At 33.6% G+C, this 22,979-nt stretch overlaps 1 pseudogene; it reads right to left on the bottom strand.

Annotated features, from left to right (window-relative positions):
* Positions 1–396: 396 nt before the first annotated feature.
* Positions 397–7,750, bottom strand: LOC149154363 (uncharacterized; annotated as a pseudogene).
* Positions 7,751–22,979: the final 15,229 nt, after the last annotated feature.

A 22,979-nucleotide genomic window follows, 5' to 3' on the forward strand; every position in this document is an offset into this window, starting at 1 on the left:
GGAAAAAAAAGAAAAAGAAGAAAAGAAAAGAAGAAGAAAAAAAAAAGAAAAAGAAAAAGAAAAAGAAAGAAAGTGTTTGGTAGCTGTCAAGTTATGTTAAATGGGTAAGTTTATATATCGTATACTTAAATGCATACGTTCTTGTATCGTATAGCTTGGCATTTTGACGGTTTGGTGGTGGCGGTTGCGATCAGGGCAGAGGCGGAGACCCCAGGATACCCATCCATAGTTCCTCGTCCGTATTCGAATGCTAGGGTATGGGCATCCACTAATCTTCGTTCCATACGCATCTAGATCACAAGGTACTGTTATCATCTGTCAACGCATTAAATAACTTATAGCATGGTAAATAAGGCTCGCCTTCACTGATCACCCGAGCACACCAAGGATATGTTCTCAACCACGGTAACTGATATGCAGGCCACCGCCGCACTGATACAGCCACACCACGCTGCTTCTCGATTTCAAAAAACGCAGATCATCAGCACTATTCACCAACAAACCATAATAACTACGTCATCAAACGGAACACTCATAATGCCGATCTTTACGGCGTTCAAATCATTTCACAGTTGTATATAATTTTTGAAGTTGTATATACAATAATGGATAATTTTTGAAGTTGTATATACAATAATGGATATGTAAAGTTGGTCTTTATGGAGATTTAAAGTTGGACTATACACGCCACTGGCATGAAAGGTACGCGACATGCAGCATGAAATTAGAGCGGACCGACAAGCTAATGACTCATGTAATTAAAATTATGGTCATTTTTGAAATGTTTGTGAAATATTAAAATGTATTTATTTTTTTAAACTCGAAAAGAAGAGTTTAAAGTTAACTTTTACATTTTCTTAATTTAAAATAATAATTTTTAACATATATATATATATATATATATTTAATTTAAAATAAAATAAAAATTATATATAACAACATTTCTTACGTGTCTAAGCGTCGTTTATATTAGAATTAGATTTGAAAATTTTTGATTTTAAATAAATAAATGGAGAAGATTTTATTTCAATTAATTTTTGTCCGAAAAATATTTGAATAAATTTTCAATTTCAAATAAAAAATAGCCAATTTAATTTAAAAAACATTTGATTTGAAACAGAAAACCATTCAAACTGGCTATTTTCTATGCAAGGATCCTCAATTCACAATTAGTTATTGTTTAATGCGTAGAGTACTCTGCTATCATTCGATCCACCCAACATTAAATTTCGATGCTCTTTATGTTGTAATTGAGATAGTAGCTTACATATCTTACAGATGATACAAACGGCCAGTCATTCCGAAGCATGCATCTGTTATAATTGGCCACCTAAAGGTGGGGAGAACGATAGTATGTTGTGAACCTGATGGTGTCGACAGAAGTAACTCTCTGATTACCCATGGATATGCAATTTGTTTGTTTATGCAATCCACGTTATTATGGTTTATTATGATATGTTATTTATTATGGTTTATTTAGAAAATAGCGTAGTTGATTTTTATTTTTATTTAAACCATTTTCTTTAAGAGAGATACACTTGTTTTATTTAAATCTTTGTGCAATAAATTTTTCTCATTTATAAATAGATTAGTTTAATTTAAATTATTATGAAAAAAATATTTTCATAGTGTGGGTTTTTTGTTTTTTTTGTTTTAAATATATATAATTATTTTATAATTAATCATAATAAAAATAAATCAGTGTTTATCATGTGTTTCAACTATCACATTTATTAATGTAGTTGTGTTAGTAGGTATAGCTTCGAAAGTATCAAATATTTCCTATGATTTCTCATTAATATGGTTTAAAAGTTCCAACCACACGTATTTGAAACAAATTTTAGGAGAAATCAAGAACTTGGAATTCATAGCTAATAGATATCTAAAATGGAAATCAAATATTCATCATTATTTTTCCTTGATGTTTTGGAGATTTCACTGTCTCAAACATATGAGGAAAAATGTTATAGAAAATATTATAAATGGACTTGATTGAGACATATTTCAGGAGCATTCAAGCACCCTAACTTCCTTCTAGAATATCTCTAAGAATATATCGAACCAAGATCTAAAATTCAAATCATATATTACCCAATACTGTTCTAGATATTCTTGGTTTTTCACCATCTGAAACATGCTAGAAACAATGTTATAGTGAAAGTTCCATGATGCCTTATTTGAAGTAGCAAAATCTTAGGATCATGAGCTCTCATACCAAAAGTTATGAACCTTGTAGCTTAAAAGTGATAAAATACCAATAATTATTGTTCTCTTGGGAAACCTCCTTTTGCAATGAAGACAATGTACAAGACAATATTGATGATCCTAATACTAGGCCACCTTAGTATATAATAGGAGACAAAGGGTACAATTATAACAAAATGGAACCACAAGGGGTTCTAGTCTACATAACAATATAACAATAAAAATGTAATGAGTCAAAATCTATGGCTTAAGAAGAAATTTTACAGTTGACGTGATAATTATATAAGGCTTAACACTTATTCTCTCTCTCTCTCTCTCCCTTTATCTCCTCCCTCTAACTTTGTCTCTATCTCCCTCTCCTCCTTCCTCTTGACCCTCCCTCTCTCCCTATTTTTTCCTTTCCCTCCTGTCTCTATATCGATATCCATAGATATATTTGTCTTTGTGTCTCTCCCTCTTCTTCCCTCTCTCTTCGCTCCATATTTGTCTTCGTCTCTCTCCCTCTTTCCTTCTCTCTCTTTCTCCCTCTCTCTCTCTCTCCCTCTCTCCCTCCCTCTCTCGCTCTCTCCCCCATCCCTCTCTAATATTTTCTCTCCATTACTCCCTCTCTTTTCCTTTCTCTTCTTCCCTCTCTCTCCCACCTCTAGCTTTATCTCTTTCTCTCTCCCTCTCTCTTTTTCTATCTATATATCCCACCCACCTCACTATCTCTCTCTCCATATACACCTATATCTCTCTTCCTCCCTCTTCCTCTTACACTATGTATCACTCTCACCCCTTTCACCGTACCCCCCTTCTCTCACACACTATCTCTCTCCCCTTCTCCCCTTATTTCTCTTCTCTCTCCTCTATCCCTTACTCCCTCTATCTCCTTTCCCTTACACTCTCTTTCTCCATTTTTCTGTCTCCCTATCTCTATTCCCTAGCCTCTCTCTAAATCTTCTTGTCTCTTACCCTCTTACTATTTCTCTCTCTCTCCCTTGTCATTCTCTCTCCCTCCCTTCCTCTCTCCTTCTCTCTCACTCCTTATCTCCACCTCTCTCTCTTCTTTCCTCTCTATCCCTATTTTCATCTCTCTCTCTCTCTCTCCTTTAACTTTATCTCTATCTTCCTCCCCTCCTCTCTCTCCTCCCATCCTCTCTCCTGATTTCTCTATCTTTCTCTTTCATTCAACTTATATATTTTCACTTTCCTCGACCTCACTTCTTCCATATTTGTCTATGTCTCCCCCCTCTCTCCTCTCTCTCTCTTCGCCACTCAATCATTATATCTCTCCCTATCTTGCCCATCATTATTTCTATCTCTCTCCATATTTGTCTCTAACTCCTCGCCTCTCTCCTCCTGTCTCTCTTCCCTCACTCTCTCCCCATACCTATTTGTCTCTCTCTCCCTCTTCCTCTCCCTCTTCATCATCTCTCTCTCTCCCCCTCTCTCTCTCCCTCTTCCTCTCCCTCTTCATCCTCTCTCTCTCCCTCTCTCTCTCTTCTTACCTCTATTTCTACTTGTCGCCCCCCTCCAATTCTATCTTTGTCTCCATCCCTCATTAAATATCCCCCCCCCTTCTTTCTTACCCTTCCTCTCTTTCTCTCTCCCTCTCCTTGTCTTATAGTGTTGAATGCGTAGATTCTAAATATACAATTATTTTTAAAAACTAATAGTGTTTACAATTTTTAATATCCTTTTTCTCATTATATATATTAAAATATATCCCTCATTTAGTTTCACTATAACTTTTTTTTTACCTTAACCATTTGAAAAAAAATTATATGGTGCAATATAGGGCATTAAGACCTATCATTTCAAAAAGAAAGAAAAGAATGAAGGATTATTGGATAATGTTTAGGTTGTCTTAGTTTGCAATAATGAAGGGTCTTGTAATTTCAAGGACATGATGACTTTACTGATATATATATATATATATATATATATATATATATATATATATATAGAGAGAGAGAGAGAGAGAGAGAGAGAGTTTTGAAAAAATAGTTGTGCATGAAAACACTGTGTTCTCTATAATTATACAATTTTGTATGAAGACAATTCCTTCATTTAGATAATTAAAAGTTACACTAACAGAAATGTATGAATTGTACTTAGCATGAAAAATAACATATTAATAATAAGAGAACTCAAAACTCACATAGCTCGATATATTTTCCATAAATAAAAATTATATATTGAGAAATCTAATTAGTTTTTCTACATTCCATATGTTTACATCATCTATAATTTCATTGCTTATGTATTTCAAATCATACCTCGAACTTAACATATTGTTGTGGTTCTAAGTTTTCATTGCCACTAATTAGACACCATCATTAGCTTGCACCCACCCTTTGTTATATTACTTTTAGTTTAGTTTCTATTGAACCATTATTTTAGAGGGAAATAAAAAATCAAAAATAAAAACAAGAAGTATTATCATCTTTTAACATGAAATTTATAAAAATGTAAATTTTTTTTTAGTTTTTTTAATGCTTTATTATCCCCGTAAATTTTTTTTTATCTAACATATGATTTTAAGCAATGATTTCAAAAATGTGTAATTTTAAATTATATTTATCTTTGAAATCTATATTTTTTAAATGAATGCTTTTTAATAAAAATTATTCATTGAAGTAAAAATAAAAAAAATGTCAAAAATAACATCTTAACGGTATCTAAAAACATATGGCACCCTAATTAATTAACAATAAACAACTAGACCAAAAATATTAATTTCAAAATAATAACTATAAAACTTAAATTCTTTTATATTTTAGTAACGAGGAAAATATAAATTTTAATTAAAAAATATTGAAAAATGTTAATGTTTTAAGATTTAAAATGTAAAAAAATTATTACCCTAACACCACCTTTTTAAGTTAACATTGGGAAAAAAAATATTGGATATTGGTGTTTTAAGATTTAAAATGTAAAACATTTATTACCCTAACACCGCTTTTGAAAAGGGAAAAAAAATCATCACTAAATGTGACATCTTGTTGCCTCTCACAAACAAGAACTTAGTAATGTTCTCACAAACAAGAACTTAGTAATGTTCTACTTAACTTGGTAAAAAAAATTTAGGGTTGAGAGGATATGAAGAAATTATTTATATATTAAAAATTACCATTAGGCTTTGATATTTTAGATTGTTATACATTTTAAATATTCTGTATCTAAAAAAAGTTTAGGCTTTGTTGGATACCTAATCTTCTAAGGGTTGGTGTGGAAGCTAAATAGTCTAAAGAAATCCAAGAGACCTTGGAATATGAAACCAAAGGTCATATGAATGTACTATAAATGTTTATCATTTGTTAATAATAGATACACTCTCATGTTTATCATTCATCTTCTGTTGCTGCCATGTATGTGTTTAACATGGTATCAGAGCAGGCGTACTCCTGCCCTGCACAAATATGAGCCACTAATTTTGTGATCTCTCTGTGCATGCCAGTCTTGCATTTCATGAATATATTGTCAACTAAATTGTAGCTACGATCTCTACCCAGTTTTGTAGCAGCTCCCTGCACAATTACATCTTCTTGCAGAAACACACCTGTCATTTCTGTGCGCACTGTTCTGTGACCATTTACCTTCTACATCTGTCTGTGGGAAATCACGAACACTGTCTCTTGGGAAGAATTTGTCTCGCCAAAAATCTAAGCATTAACAGCCATAGCGCTTTTAGCATGGGGTCGCTGATATGATGCAGGTTTTGGTGTAGAGGCAGTTTTAGCATGGTGTGGTTAATATGCTGCAGGTTTTGGTGCAGCGAAAACAATATTTGGAACTTGATTTGAGGTTTTTGAGGCTGCATTAGTTGTCCCATTAGTTGTCTCAATCCGCATATTTTCCTTTACTTGCTCTACTAACTCTCGAAGATCTCCATATATCGTGGACTCTATTGGGCGCCACTCTACTTGATATAGTTTGTCAAACATCTTCTTGAAGGATAGTGATCCATTATAAGAAAATATCTTGATCCCATTGTCCACTTGCAACTGGGGAGCCGTTGTTGCTGTCATAAAATATTTTCCATCAGGCGACCATTCACTTGTGACTGACCATTCAGCCTTTGAACTTCCAAGCAACGTTTTAGTAGAATAATCCAAAAATGCCATTTTGCGAGGTAAATTACCAAAACCTGCCATGCATAAAAGTTTTCCATGAGGATTCCATCTGAGTGTATTGTAAGGGCCTGTTCCAAAATCAAAGAGAGGGTTGCACTTTTTATCGAACAATGTTGCTCTTGCAGGCACGAATCTGTAAACTACTACAAATTCAGTTCCCGAAGGAGACCACTTAACATCATGGACAGGTCCCTCCTTACGAAGAGGCATAAGCCCTTTGTGACTCCCATCAGTGGTTAAGTAATGTAATCTGGACTCCCCATAGTAACTTTTATTGCTTTTGTCAACTTCAGACTACACAATAACCAACAATCCAGTCGACCCATGGTTCCAAATTAACTGGACATTAGAACACTGAAAAAAAGCTTCGTCGAGTTATAAGCTGGGCTGGTCCAACATCCTCTCGCTTAAATATCTGAATGCTGGCTGGTATTCCCTTTGATTCGGGAATATATGCCGCAAAATATGTTGGAGAAGTTGTAGCAAGTTGCAAACCAGCTATTCCAGGAAGGTGGATCTTATTCCAAGAGAATCAGCCTTGCAAGAATCCATTCCAAGAGAATTGCAATAGTATCAGAGGTTAAAAAAAAAAGACGATTCTGTGTATCAACAGAATGGCATTGGTTTGAGGCATTGGTACATTCTAGAACATAATGGAATGAATGACAAGAAGTAGAAAGGTGCGATTCAGTTCATAGTATGCATGTTCAATTCATAGTATGTGATTCACTATGCGTTGAAGTCCATGTTCATGGGTTGAAATAAAAGGTCTCCACGCATTGATTAATTCTTGGAATGAAGCGTTGAACTTCCGTTGATAAATTATTTTCCTTTACACCCTTGTGCATGCCCAATCTCCGTAGTTCTCATTGCTTGTGAAAATTTAGCCATGATTGCACTCGAATAAGAGCCAAGGAGATGATCTTGTGACATTGGTAGTTTAATTCGTAGAGGATGTAGCTGGAGTCTCCATGGCCAGGGAAGAGTGAGTGTCCACACTGTTGGAATTGGCCTGTAACTTCCTATTAGAAAATTGGAGGAGATGTATCAAGGCAAACTGCATGGAACTAGTTACTATATGCACAAGTAATCTTTGCAAAGGATCCAAAATCATGATTTGCAATTGCTTCTTCCATTTGAAAAATTCACTTCAGAACCACTTCTTGTGATCTGTGGTGAAGAAGCTCACTAGTTTCAACACTTTGACTCATGCCAGTTGTGCTGCTTGTTTCCTTCTAACGTGAGCTTACCATAGCAATCAAAATGACAAGATCCTCCCACTGTTTCTCAGTTACAAGCTGAACAACAATGTTGTCACTTTCATCTGTTTCCTTTCCCATCATCCATTTTACAACTCCACCATAAAGGCTACGACATGCACTCCCTGAACAGGTGGACGGTATTCTCGTGACTTTTTCAACAACCATAGTGATATAAGACATATTTGGTAGCTACGGTTTTGGCCATTGAACAAAGTGCTTGAAGAAAAATATAATTTTCTTGAACAAGATGCAAATGATTTTGTTGATTTTCTCATTCTTGTCTTAGACTTTGTACCTAAGAAGCACCCCACTGCGATTTGTCTAGCCTTGCTACAATCTCCACTAGGATTGTTGAGCCTTCATTTCTTTGCTGAGACAATGGCTAGAATTGATGATACATTAGAGTTGTTAAATATACTAATTCATTCCACTGTTGATGGAATGGTAAACATTAGGTTTGATACACTTTCTGATATTAAAATTTGTCTGCGAAATGCACATGAGAAAATTGATTTTTTGTAGCTCAAATCTCAATTCCAACAAGAAGAGCTACATCAAAATAGACATCATTATGAACCTATATTTGTTCAAAACATTGAGATAGCCACCCATCAACAACAAGTCAATATTGTTGAAGTTCATTCAAATTTAGTACCCAATGAAGTAGCAGTTGTACATGCAGATGCAGAAGTTTAGTGTGCACTTCCGAAGCCCATCATCATACCTTGGGAAGAGCTTTTCCATAATAAGCACAGAACAGGTCTTGGATATGACAAGGAGGTTTCCTTTCATATTCCAAATTACTCAAAGCCCATTCAGTTTCAGAGTATTGGATTCTTTCATGAAAATCCACCTTCCGCTGTTCCAGATTCTGCTCCTCTTCCACATCAGCCACAAAAAGTTATTAAATTCAAACACTGTGACCGAGTTGACCATATGAAAGATCACTATTTTGATCTTCATCCATGTAAGCATTGTCATAAAACCAGTCATTCTTCAAACAGATGCTTCAGAAACAAACCTCCTACAAGAACAAAGATTCATCTTGGATGGATCGCTTCTTGGCAATGGGCATCAACAACCAAAAAGATATTTCAATCACATGTCCGAACTTGTTCTAGAGTATTGAACAGTCTTGCAGTTGAGTTTTCTCCATCATCTCACCTTGTATCTGACAGGGGGGAAATGATGGTCATCTACAAGATTCAAAGCCACATCAAGCGAGCCTGAGCCACAACCTGCCATACGAGATTCAGAGTTATCGCCTAAGACAAATATGTCCCTGAGCATGTCTTCAATCGATGATACCTCTTCAAAGAATTGGGGACACTTCCTCTAGCAGAAAACTTCGGCTTCTTGCCAGTTCTGGAAGAGTTCCAGGAATTGTATTAAGCATTCCAGAGTTGTTGGTCATCCTTAAACCATCACAGGTTGAGACCTCCCTTTTTAGGTTGAGGTTCTCCCTTTTATGCGGGGTGAGACCTCCCTTTTTAGGTTGAGGTTCTCCCTTTTATGCGGGGTGAGACCTCCCTTTCATGGTTGAATGTTGCCCTCTTCAAAACATCAGGAGCACTTCCTCTAGCAGAAGACCTCAGCTTCATGCCAGACTTGGAAGAGTTTCGGGCACTGCACTAAGCATTCGAGTGTTGGTGGTCATCCTTAAACCACCTCCCTTATACCAACATTTCAGAGAGCACATTTAGCCTAGTGCTGCCATGCATTTTTGCACATTTTGTATTAGAGCTCCCTTTTTAGACTCATACATAACCCTTCGGATTAAGGGAGGGAATGCTAGACACCTAATCCTCTAAGGGTTGGTGTGGAAGCTGAATAGTCTAAGGAAGTCCAAGAAACCTTGGAATACGAAACCAAAGGTCATGTGAATGTACTATAAATTTATATCATTTGTTAATAATAGATACACTCTCATGTTTATCATTCATCTTCTGTTGCTACCATGTATATGTTTAACATACCTTATTTTCCTAGATTAAGAAGCCCTTTTTAATTATAAAATCATGTATTCACATTAATATTACTGTGTGTTCAATGTTATTACTTTGGTTGATTAGTTCCCTCTAATTTTATATTAAATCTTAAAAACATTCAGTGACCAGAAGCTGTCGAAGAATAAATTTCATATTGATGAATAATCCCACTAACTTTGCATTTACCCATTTTATGCTTCAAGTAGGGAGGCATTCAACCTACACAGATACTCTCCATAGTTCCTCTTAAGTAAACATCTCGAAGAACAACAAAGGGAATGGTTGATAATCAAAATGATGGAAGTATTAAAGCAAGAATAAGGAAGTTGACATTTAAGAGATAAGAGTGATTGTTTGAAGAGCTACATTAATTTGTTAATAAAGAAATTTTTATTAGCCGTTTTTGTTGATACTTCTCGAACAGTGTGTTAGGTTGTTGATTATTCTACACTCACCCAATTCTCTTCATACTTATGAGCGTAAGTATTTTAATTTCTATATTATATTACTTTGTTTCCGTGATTGTGAGCGTGAAAATCCCAACTTGTTGAGTGTTATTTTGTTATTACGTCCATTTTCATTTATTTATTTTCTGCTTACTCACATGAACATCTCAATAATTTTTAAAATATTCTTATAGATTGCAATAATATTTTATGATTATGCATATATCTAAATCATAGGATTATTCTTTGTATTGCTTTAAGTTTATTTTTCAATAATTGGTTATGTACTATCTTACTTAAAATTGCTATCTATAATTGTATGCTTAGTTCATTTTATTTTAGTTACTCGCCAATCCAATAAGAGGATATTATGTCTAGAAATTGGGTTCTTTCATGTCAGTGGAGAAGAATTGTAGTGGCTAAACTCAAATCCATATTTGGTAGTAGTGGTAAACCATCCTCAGTACTAGTGATTACATTTCCTTAATTCTATGGAAGTTTTTTTTTTCTTAATTTTAAAAAATTCCACTTTTTAATTCTATACAAATTCCACTTTTTATTTTTACCTTGTTATATCTCATTTTAACTATACTCCCCATATTCGATTAAATTATTTTATATATCATTTCATTAATGTGTTTAGAATAGAGATTATTAAGACAACTTAGGTTATGCCACTCAACTAATTACATAGATCTGCACTTAAATAAATGATCATTGGGCATTCATATTGGGCATTCATTTTGGTTTCCATTAGTATCTCTATAGGAATATATATTCAATAATTTTCTCACAATATATAAGTACCAATATATAATTGTGACAAGGATTGTCTCCAAAGCTACTTTAATGTGCTAATAAAGAAATTTTTATTAGTCATTTTTGTTGATATTTCTCGATCGTTGATTATTTTATACTCACACATTTCTCTCCATACTTATGGGAATGATCATCTTAATTTCTATATTATTTTTTTTCCTTTCTTTTCTTTTGATGATTGTGAGTGTCAAAATTCTAATTGGTTGAGTGTTCTCTTGTTATTGTGTTCATTTTTTTACTTATTTTTTATGTTTACTAATATCAAATATCAAATTTGAAACATCTCAATAATTTTTAGAATATTTTTATAGATTTCAATAAGATTTATGATTGCATATATTTCAATTAGAGGATTAATATTTGTATTGCTCCATATTTATTTTTGAATGATTAGTTATGTACTAATCATACTTGTATATTATCATCTATAATTATATGATTGGTTCATTTTATCTTAGTTTCTACCAAGTCTTATAAGAGGATGTTATGCCTAGAAATTGGATTCTTTGATTTCATGAAGGAGTTGCGGTGGTTTAACTCAAATCCATGTTTGGTAGTAGTTGTATACCAACCTCCTTAGTAGGGATTACATTTCTTACTTCTCTTTTTATTGATTCTATGTAAGTTTCGCTTTTCATTTTTACTTTGTTGTATCTCACTCGAATTATACTGCTCATATTCTATTAAATTAGTTTATATTAAATTAGTTTATATTGCATTTCATTCCTATGTTTAGAATAGAGATTATTTAAATAACTTAGGTTATTCCACTCAACCAACTACATATATCCACACTTAAATAAATAATCATCGGGCATTCATCTTGGGTTCCATTAGTATCTCTATATATCTATAGGAAGAGATCATCAATAAATTTCTCACCATTTATAAGTATCAACATATATAATTGTGACAAGGATCTATATTTGGTGTCAACCTAACTAGCCAATTTCCATGACAGTTTTGAGATGCATTCATAGATTACAATGATAGAATTTAAGTTTCACATTACTGGATGTAACATAATTGAATCCACAAAACAAGCCTACCATGAGTTATTTCTTGGATCGATGTTCTAAAGAGGGTATTGTTGGTCCGGATAAAGGGGCTAGTGCCATTCTTGTGACTAGTCTTAGTGCTTCCAACCCCATCAAGTTCCCCTTATTCTCCATGCACAAATTCCAACACATCATATCTATAATTTCTTGCCTAAGGAGACTCTCACCAGACATTGTAGGATTTCTTGACTCTGATTCTATATGGTTAAAAGTATCGTTACATGTCTTTTTTTAATTAATTATTTTTATAATGAAAATAATAATAATAATTTAAAATCAAGTTACAATTTAAATATATTTTTTTATTTTATTTTAGTAATGTGAGATGCATCGCAAAACTAAAGTATATTGTTACTTATAATAAATTAATGCTTACATTTTACCACTCATTTTATTATTATGACTAGACTAACATTGATCCACAGGATATTAATGGGAACCTCCTTATTCCACATGGACCCACAACATTATTTTCTATCAATTTCCTATTTTTTAACATAGTTTCATATTTTGGTAGTTTTCTATTTTTGGGTGTTGAAATTTCAGAGCCATTTTGAGGCCCTAAAAGATGTTTTTTGGGGAAGCAGGAAACTTAATCCATGTTTACAGTTGAAAATTGTTGTCCTCATATAGATATTTCTAACAGACTTTTGTGTATGCCAAACAGAGATCATATGCCAAAGTTATGACCCTAGGTAGTTGATGTTCCAACTAACCCAATAGGGGCCAATACCTTTTGGTGCTTCATCTCCTAGGGTCAGGTTTTTGGATGTTTACCCTAGGTAGTTGATGTTCCAACTAACCCAATAGGGGCCAATACCTTTTGGCGCTTCATCTCCTAGGGTCAGGTTTTTGGATGTTTAGTATTTCTAATTTTTTATTCATGATAAAAAAAACCTGCAAGCCTCATTGTAACATAGTTCAGAAGACATGTAACCATCACATCTCTTCTCAGAGATGAGTTACGAATGCCCGAGCTAGTTTCCTTTCATTCAGCATGTAAACAATTTTCATCATTTGCTATTCATTAATGGAAGTTCAATTTCACTGTATCTTTGTGTTTCTATTTTAAATTTCTATTTCATTTTGTTCCTTCATAAATATGGATAAGTGGTATCAAAGGGATTTGTTCTTTCTTTATTTTTCTCTACATGCCCCCAGTGAGGTCGATGCATAAGGAGTTGGGAATTGAACTGCTTGAACCCTTGCAAGACTTTCCTCGCCGACCCCAATGACTTTCCATGGAGAAAGAAAAGAAAGTCGAGGGAGTAGGAGACCCTGACAAATTGTTGCTCGAAGAAACCCATATTTTTAGGTATATACCAATGGGTGAAGCATCTTCATATAAAAATCACTTCAGAGGTATTGGCCCCTTTAATGTATAAGCTAATTTTGGCGTTCATGTATTTGTAGGCCAGATAGATGTAAATTCTTTAATAAATGGTAAAATCAGCTGGAAGGGTATTTTTTCGTACATGATTTTTCCGTAGATAAAATATTACTTTTTCACTTCTTAAGGTTGCCCCCCATGTCAAGGATTAATGGGAAACTTAATATGAGAAAAGAGATGAGGAGGAATCCTCACTAATTTTAGTCACACCCTATTAGGACTCTTTCCGAGATGTTGTTAAGGAACAATATTATCCTGTTGGGAGCTATGAAGACAAGTACATAAAATTGATGACACTACGACAATAAAGGGACCAAAAAGTGCCAGAGTTCACGAATATCTTTCATACTCTATGCAAGGAGCTAAGTATCAAGTACTCAGAGCGACATCTAGTGCTTAAGTATCATGGTTGCCTTTACAAATACATATAGGGAGAATTGAAATTCCTATAGATCTCCTTGCCTAGTGCAGTATACCAATATACTGTCAAGATCGAGAAAAACTTTTAATAGAAGAAGCGATACTTTTGATATGTGAATCGAAAGCAAGACAACGACACCCCCAAATAGCAAAAGAGAGATGACGAAAGCTTTCCATGGATAAATGTTTTTTTAAATTTCATGCTTTTGGGATGACCACAAACCAAATGGCTAGCAAAAGTAAAATTATTTTACTAAATGGTGGTTTAAAGATAGCCATAAAATTAGGAATTTGATCTAAGGTTCAATAATTCTTGGAACATCTTCAAATTTGACTAGAAGTTGATATAATGTACTGATTGGAATTGTTAGCAAATAGGGAATTCAACATTACTTGAGATTGTGGAACTTGAGTCTAAGACTCAACAATGCCCCAAAAAATCTCCTAATTTTCCTATAAGTTTATCTTTTCTAATTGGAAATGTTCACTAACAACACTCACTCTAGATTCAGCTCACAACACTAACTCTAGATTCTCTAGCTAGCTACATTTGTAGCTATGGCTAAGGATCATTTCTACATGCTTGATTTATAGGTCTTCAAAAATAAACGTTTAACTAACTTTTCCCAAAATACTTTTGAGAATGAAAATAAAAACCCTAATTTTCTATATGGCCAACTTATATATCATTTTTTTTATTTTTAGACAAATACATACTAAGAAAGGGATCACTCTTTACAAAAACTACTCTTGAGATCCAGCTATGTGTTCCATATTTTCTCATACATGAACTAAGGCATCCTCATTCACCGCGAAAGAAGACATCACATAAAATAAGATATAACACTACTCTCGTACTCCTATCAATGTGATATAATTGCGAGTAGTTGCAGAAGAATTGATTGCACTCTAAACAATTTTAACTAATTGACAAGGAATTTAAACAAGAAATATGTAACATGAAGAAGAGAACAAATCAGAATCCCGACATGGGTATTGGTGGAAAGAAAATTGTGTAGCAACATAAGGGCATAAAACGAGCATCGATATCTGAATATCATGTCTTTGAACAACAATTTTTCATAGATTAAGGAAACAAGAGGATTAGTATAGTGGGTGTGTCCCAACGTTGAAGGAGAAGCCGAGTGTAGTAAATTTCATTCCTTCTCAGAGTGGGCATCTTGCCATGGAGCATAAGAACTGATAAATTGGTTTTCCATCAATGGACAGATGAGATTTATGATGACTTGTTAAAGGCATTCAACAATTCTAGCATTGGATAAGGTTTACCAGATGGGATTGAGAAACAATTCGACCTGGTTTCATAAAGCAACCTTGGTGTTATGAAAAAGCGACGACGCTTAAACATGGAGTAAATGTTGGAGGTATCCTCCATCACAAATCCTTGAAATAATTCCAAGAGAATAAAACCATTGATTAAAAATTCATGGACTAATGAGGGATATGTGGATCACAATGTTGTAAAACTGACTACAAAGAAAACCAAGATTCATCCTAGAAAGATGTATGGGCATATGATAGGTTTTATGATATACCTCTCCACAGAGGTAACACAAATCCTTGAAATAATTCCAAGAGAATAAAACCATGGATTGAAAATTCATGGACTAGTGAGGGATATGTGGATCACAATGTGGTAAAACTCCCTATAAAGAGAACCAAAATTCATCCTAGAAAGGCGCTTGATGTGCTCATCATTTATTAAACATCAAGCAATGAAATGGTTTAGAATATGTATGCGCAATTTCTAAAATGTTGTATGATAAAATAATAAAATAATATTTATATTTACAACCTTAAAAATAATAATAATAATAAAATTTCTATTGTTAAAAATTATTTTAATTTTTACTATATAATATTTGGTTTTATTTATATAATAAAATAAAATATTTATGAAATCTTAAAATATAAATTTTAAAAATATAAACCTTTCTTCCAAAATTTAGATATTAAGAAATTTGATTTATCCTAATATTAAGAAATTTGATTTATCCTAAATTAATCTATATTGTTAATAAAAAAATATATTATTTATACTTCAATTTAAATATTTAAAATCAACCTTAAAATTAAATTAATGTTATTATTATAAAACTATTAATAATTCCCCACGGCTGGTGCTGATCAAGGGCTTATGTCATAACAATAATGAACAACCTTCGAATCACAGGCCACCTGGCTCGCCATGCGGCTCTGTGAAAGAGAAAGTACAATTTGTTAAATTCTCATATGTAGTGAACCATTACAATCACTGAGTACGAGTACACCAGGGTGCAAAGAATCATCGTGGCAAAGCGTAATAGCAGGAAGGTTTTCTCAAATGTACACCTGGGTATAAGATCAATTGGTAGCGTATTCCCCTCATGGATACGTTTCTACAAGTAGGATATCATCTCGACACCTTTGGTTTAACCTCCCTCATGTAAATTGCAGGAAACTATGCTGGTTTTGTTTTAAGTATTTATGCATTCCCTAGTTGGACCCACAAGGGGCATCTGATGGCTCTCTCGGACATGGAAAATTCCAGTGGATTTTCATTTGGTGTTGGGCACATTCATTCCAACAAAATTTTCATGGTTCCTTTGGGGATCAAACCGGCCTGCTCACATGATGGTTTGGATTCGCCTATCTCACAGGATTTCCTGTTTAATCACGATGCAGAGGCTTCTGTGAAAACTCTGCATCTTCTGGTTATATTGACACCTATTTCAGAGTTTCCTGCATCAAATTGGGAGGTTCAGTGTATAGCAATTGTTTAGTTCATGTTTCCCGGCTTGTCAGACGACCTTCCTGGGTTTGATAATGGCTCACATTCACTCATGGTTTACTCTGTGTGGTGTCAGCTTGGTATGGTTTACGTGGTTATCTGTTCCAGTAGCGCCGCAAAGGATTTTGGTTCTAGCAAAGACACTTACTGGTTGGTTCATAGTGGGTTCGCTACATATTCAAGTTCTCGCTGACAGCTGGGTATCTGATGGGTATCTGATGGGGTTGGACGAGTAGAAACATCCAACGTGCTTGGCAACAAGTATTTGGTGGTATCTTGATACAAATTTATTTTTTGCATCTTTTTCCCAATCAGTCTCAATTCTATCATGGTAGTTCTTTACTTTCCATCGACATCAAGAATGGACCTTATGGATGAAATAGGTACTTTCCAATTTTGTGGATTTTGCTCAGAAATAATAGCCCTGCATGCCTGGTGTCTGTCTCATAGTTTCTTTAGTATTTTTGTTCTGTCCGATGCCATGGTCAAAATAAGACAATGTAATATTAAGATTCCGAAGTTGTGCTGCTAATTTAGTTTACCTTCGCATAAACCAGTGACACAAAGCCGTATCTTATATACTATTTTTTTGAAATAATAAACAACCAAACATATTTTATTTTATTCACAATGGAAGTGGAGGCACAACTGGAAAAATATATCAATGGGCGCTGGCCGCCCCACCGACTATCAAGGTTGTTTAAGAGGGGGAGTTGGGGTCTCTCCCCATGCACAACGTATGCAGTGGAAAAATTACTTTTAGACTTTGCATTATAGCTTCATTGTCATGAGGTAGGATTTTGTGTCTTGAGAGAAAAACCCACCAGGTATTGGTGAGATTACTATACCCCTTTGGAGCTTGGCTTTATGGAGACACGTTTTTGGGTAGCAGAAGGAACATGAGATGAATTTGGAATTTCCATAATTGAATTGATAAGTGGGATTTCATGTTAAATCTATAGTTTTCAGTGGTTTTAATGCCCTACTTCTCTGGGCAAAAGAAATGATGCTTCGTTCATTGGAAATGATGTTAATGAGATGATTACTAGCTTGGAGATTGTACTTAGTAACTGGATGGCAGGAGGAACCTCGTTGCAAATAATTCAGGCTGTGGCTTTCTAATTTGGTCGCTTTAGTCCCTACTCGCGGTTATAACAAGGTAATAGTGATATTCAGGCTTCATGTGATCAGTTTTTCAATTCATGCTAGCTACCAGTGTGTGGCTTTCTAATTTGGTCGCTTTAGTCCCTACTCGCGGTTATAACAAGGTAATAGTGATACTCGGGCTTCATGTGATCAGTTTTTTAATTCATGCTTGCTACCAGTGTGATCTGGGTCTTATTTTCAAGTATTTGTTGGGGAATGTGGATGGTTTGTCTGGTCTTTGCGGGGGAACCCCATTATTTTTGGAGTTGGACTCTCTATGTGGATTGGTTTGTTTTCAGCAAAGCATCCAGCTTGCTAAGAAAATTCCACACAGTCGGTTGCGTTTATGTCCCATCTTCACATATGTGCAATTTGTTATGTATTTAGATCGGGGGTGGTGGATTCTTGGTACGGGGAAGGCACTTGGGGAGTAGAATTCACCACCCGTAAGTTTCTTTTATATGCTTATGAGTTGTTACTTGTTTGGTGTGGATGGTGTTGGGTGATCTTTCACTTTCGGTATTTTGGGGTTGTTTTGTTGGCTGGGCTTAGTATGCTTCGTGCAGTCTTGTGTGGTTGTGGGATGTGTCCTACAAAGCTGATCACATGTTAGAGATCAATGTTTATGAGGCGGAAACTACATACCATACTGTGACTTCCTTTAGTACACACAGCGATTAGAGAGACATGCTCTTCAAGAAAGATAGGCCTATTCAGATTCAAAACTGTTAGATGAGGTTGCTTACTGGTTTCTTGACCTAGCCATATTAATGGAAGGAGAAACCAGCGCATGCATGCTATTTATACTCTCAACTAGTAGCTCAACTAGTAGCTAAAGACATTTCTAGGACAAGTCTTAAAGGAGAAACACAAAGGCATGAATGACATCATTCATATAGAGAAACACATTCAATGCGAGTTCAAACTTCCAATGCTATGAGCGAGAAAGAATTGGGCCCTATTATTTTTTATGATTCATAAGATGGCTATTTGCCTAGTTACCAAATTCGAATTCGATAAGGAAAAAAATTCACTATAAAATTCAATACGGAAAGAATTGGACACTATACATTTTACCAATACGTGAATATATTACTTTTATTTATTTATAAATTTAAATAAACAATCTTTATATTCAAGATTTTAATGAAAATATAAAAGTTGTATAAGTTAATTTTTTTTCCAAAATAAAAGTTAATATTTTTTATGTTTTATATAAGAGTTATTGATTTGCAACCAATTTGCTATTTTATAATTTTTTGTAAAGTATGAATTATCTTTTTTTTAATTGCAATTTGTCATTTTATAAAAATTTCTAATATAGAAATTGCTGTTTTTTCTATAAAAAGTCTTTTTTTTTCACAAAGAATTACCAATTTGCTAAGATAGAAATTACAGTTTTTATATTTTTTTCTATAAAAATCGTCTTTTTATTTTTATTTTTGTCTAATAAGAATTACCAACTAGAAATTCTTATAAGAAAATTTACAAAAGCTAGTTGATCCTAGCAATAGCTTTGCCTTTCTCTGCATTATTTCAATGTTCCACCAAGATTGTGAGTTCAAACTTGTTTTGCCCTTCACTATATTATTTCCACCTAGGCTGGGTTGGTCCAAACTTGTATTCTTCCAATACATCAACTAAGCAAAGTTGGAATTAAAAATTTACCTTGCGATGAGATTCCTACTCAACAATTGAAGGGTAAGTTCAATGACCTATTTCCACCAAAAATTAAGCAGTTCCAAATCGTATTTTTCCAATGCATCAATCAATCAAAATTGGAATCAAAAATTTACTTCTCTCACATAGATAATAGATACCAACGTAGTTCCTATTCAATTGTTGAAAAAGAATTTCTAAGTTATTAAGATAACTGTAAGTTTTGTTTTTTAATAAAATAAATAAAAAAAAAATTGATCAATATTTTTTAATTTACATTCAACACCATTTTTTGAATTTATAAAATGTATTTAAATCATGTTTGAAAAAATACTTTTAGATATTTAGTCAACTATGTAGATTTGTATATATCAAACTTCCAGATAAAATAAATCACCGTATTCCTGACCACATTATGTATTCATATTGAGGCGCGAAACACATTCAAGTTAAAGGACGAAACACACTGAATGTTGGAAACAGCTCACTCGAGCAGGTGCCTTTGACCAAAGTATAGCACCGTACCGAATTGGAATTCTCCGAATTAATCACCACCGAATCGAACCGGCAAATTTACGTAGTTTTTTAGCCGGTACAAACGAACTTGGTAACTATGGTTATTTGTTGCAGACTCCTTGTTTATGTTTTGGTTTCTTCTCGTATGGTCTTTTATATATTACTGGTCTTTTATAAAAACTAAGTACTAGGATATACTAGCAATCTAAATGGGTTCGCAATGAAACTCTTTAATTTGTAGCCATTTTTTTTTATGGGTTTAGATTATTAAAAGTTGTAAAAAGTATTTATGAATGAAAGATGTCTATTTATATTTATGTATTTAAATACCATTCACTTATTTGCATTTTATTACCAATTTTGCATTTTATTCATCTTTACGGCATTATTATTATAAGAAATAAGGGATATAGGAAGCTAGAATTTTTATTTAATCAGAATAATGATTAATTTTTTAATAATATGGATGTATTGTTATTATTATAAGAATTAGGCGATATAGGAAAATAATAATTGTTTTTTTAATAATATGGGTGTATTATTATTATAAGAATTTGGTGATATAGGAAATTAGATTTGTTTCAAATTTTAATGGGTCTTTTGATGGTTTAGTTAGTGAATAAAAGTTTTAGAGACATCACTTTACCATGGAACTTGGATCAGAGTAGCATAATATTTATCTCTAAAATTTGTATTACACTCAAACTAATTTTTTTTTATGGGTTTAGATTATTAAAAGTTGTAAAAAGTATTTATGAATGAAAGATGTCTATTTATATTTATGTATTTAAATACCAATCACTTATTTGCATTTTATTACCAATTTTGCATTTTATTCATCTTTACGGCATTATTATTATAAGAAATAAGGGATATAGGAAGCTAGAATTTTTATTTAATCAGAATAATGATTAATTTTTTAATAATATGGATGTATTGTTATTATTATAAGAATTAGGCGATATAGGAAAATAATAATTGTTTTTGTAATAATATGGGTGTATTATTATTATAAGAATTTGGTGATATAGGAAATTAGATTTGTTTCAAATTTTAATGGGTCTTTTGATGGTTTAGTTAGTGAATAAAAGTTTTAGAGACATCACTTTACCATGGAACTTGGATCAGAGTAGCATAATATTTATCTCTAAAATTTATATTACACTCAAACTAATTTTGTAGTGAGATAAGTACTTTTGATGCAACATTAGGTTACTAAACTAATAAATCATATTTACTCTAATGAAATTAAAATGAATGCATCATGGAAAATTTTAGGGGCTAATGTTCGCCCAGTGGGCTAATTTTCCATGATTTTTCCAAAAAACGATTCGCCAATTTCCAATTTTTATAAAAGATGATTCGCCCAAATTTTAGAATATAAAATTAGTTTACCTTAAAAATCACCAACATTATATAGAGACTATATATAAAATCATTATAAATTTTAATAATTTTGTAAATATATCATTAAAAAATTTATATTTTGCATATTAGGGATTAGTGAGATTCGCCAATGTTTTTAAACTTCAAGAAAATTTTCCATCCTTAAAATTTTCCTTGGAATGCATATAAATAGACACTTTCACTCTTTCACGGTGGGTGCACGCATCATTCCCCACTTTCACACAAATGTACATCTGTCCACCCCACACTCCTATGTAGTTGATGAAGGTGGGGATCTACATTAATAACTATCATTTGTAACCCTCCCTTAAGCCCCCATATGACAACCCTTTTTCTATTCCTCTTGTAAGAATCATTGTCAATATGTAATTCATGTAAATATTGTGGAAATGTAAATGAAATGACTGTATGACAAGAGTGGACACAAATTTAGAGTTTGTGGAGGAGTTGCTTGGGAATGGGTTAACTCGAGTTGTTTGTTTTATTGTTACCAATTTTTCTAACTAGTTTTAATGGCCTGCATGGAAGAAAGGGAGGTTGAGTACGGGCCTCCCTAAGTGTAGGACAAGCCCATACGATTTATATTCCTCGAGGGTTTTGTTTTTTTTTTAACAATGCAAGAGGCAGTGAGGGGTTTGGTGGAAAAGAGGAGTTGCCGAGAAAGAACAAAGGAGTAAGCATTCACATAGAGAAGGAGAGAGCATTCATAGACGATGCACACAAAGAGGGCATGTCTATGAATGACAAAAAAATAAATAGACACTTGATAGTGCGTTGCGGTTGCAGGTATGTGAGGATAGGAATACGGAAAATAATAAGAAAATCCACAGGAAACGCAGGGGAGCCTGGTTGAAGAGACGAAGTAGGTAAAGACACTTTGTATTCTAGAGACCTGTTGGGTTGAGCAGGTGGAAACATAGTGTGCTCTAGATCCTTGGTTAGCAAAGAGAAAACTCTATGTGTTACTGATATTGACATAGTTAGTAGATGGAAATCTAGTGTGCTCTAGATTCTTGGTAGAACAAGTGGAGACACTACGGGATATAATCATGTGTTAAGTAGGTGGAGATGGGGTTTTCTCTGGATTCTTGTGTGATCAAATTGATAGGCATCAATTTAAATTTCCTTGAGAACTTACTCATAAAACTCTGAATCTGGCTCGGGGGTGTCCAATTATAAGAAAGATTGTAGTGTAACTGGCTTGCAGTTGGGTGGAGGTTGGAAGTCCCTCCCTCAATTGCGACTCAGTCAAGCCATATAGATTATTGTTTTTACTTATGCATATTAAATTGTGAATAATGGATGATATTGTTAAGGGCCATAACAATGGTTGTATTAGCATTGTTTATGTAGGAATTGTGTAATTCATGAATGTCTTTAATGAGAGGTATATGTAGTTGTTCTTATGGTTCAAGGCGATGAGAGAATCTTGGGTTTTTTATACTTTTCTATCTCATAGAGCTAAATTATAAGGTGTGGATTTCCTTGTTAGCATGGCCAAGGTTATTTAGTAGTTAAGACCATTTGACAGGTTTTATGTTGCACTCCATGTTTTATCATTGGGTATGACAGTATTGTGTGCACCCATTCTAGGGTATGGTATAATGTTATGTTTCTTAATATGCTGAGAAGTGATAGCCACTACTAGGATTGTCTAGTGCCTGGTAAGGAGCATGTTTATAAGCTTTATTGGATAGTATTATGCCCACAAAAATATTTGAATGCCGATGTGTAATGAGGGTTTCATTTTTGTT

This window comes from Pinus tabuliformis, chromosome 9 (assembly GCF_031772625.1).
Source record: "Pinus tabuliformis cultivar Carrire ecotype Pingquan chromosome 9, CPIR1, whole genome shotgun sequence".
Taxonomy (NCBI): domain Eukaryota; kingdom Viridiplantae; phylum Streptophyta; class Pinopsida; order Pinales; family Pinaceae; genus Pinus; species Pinus tabuliformis.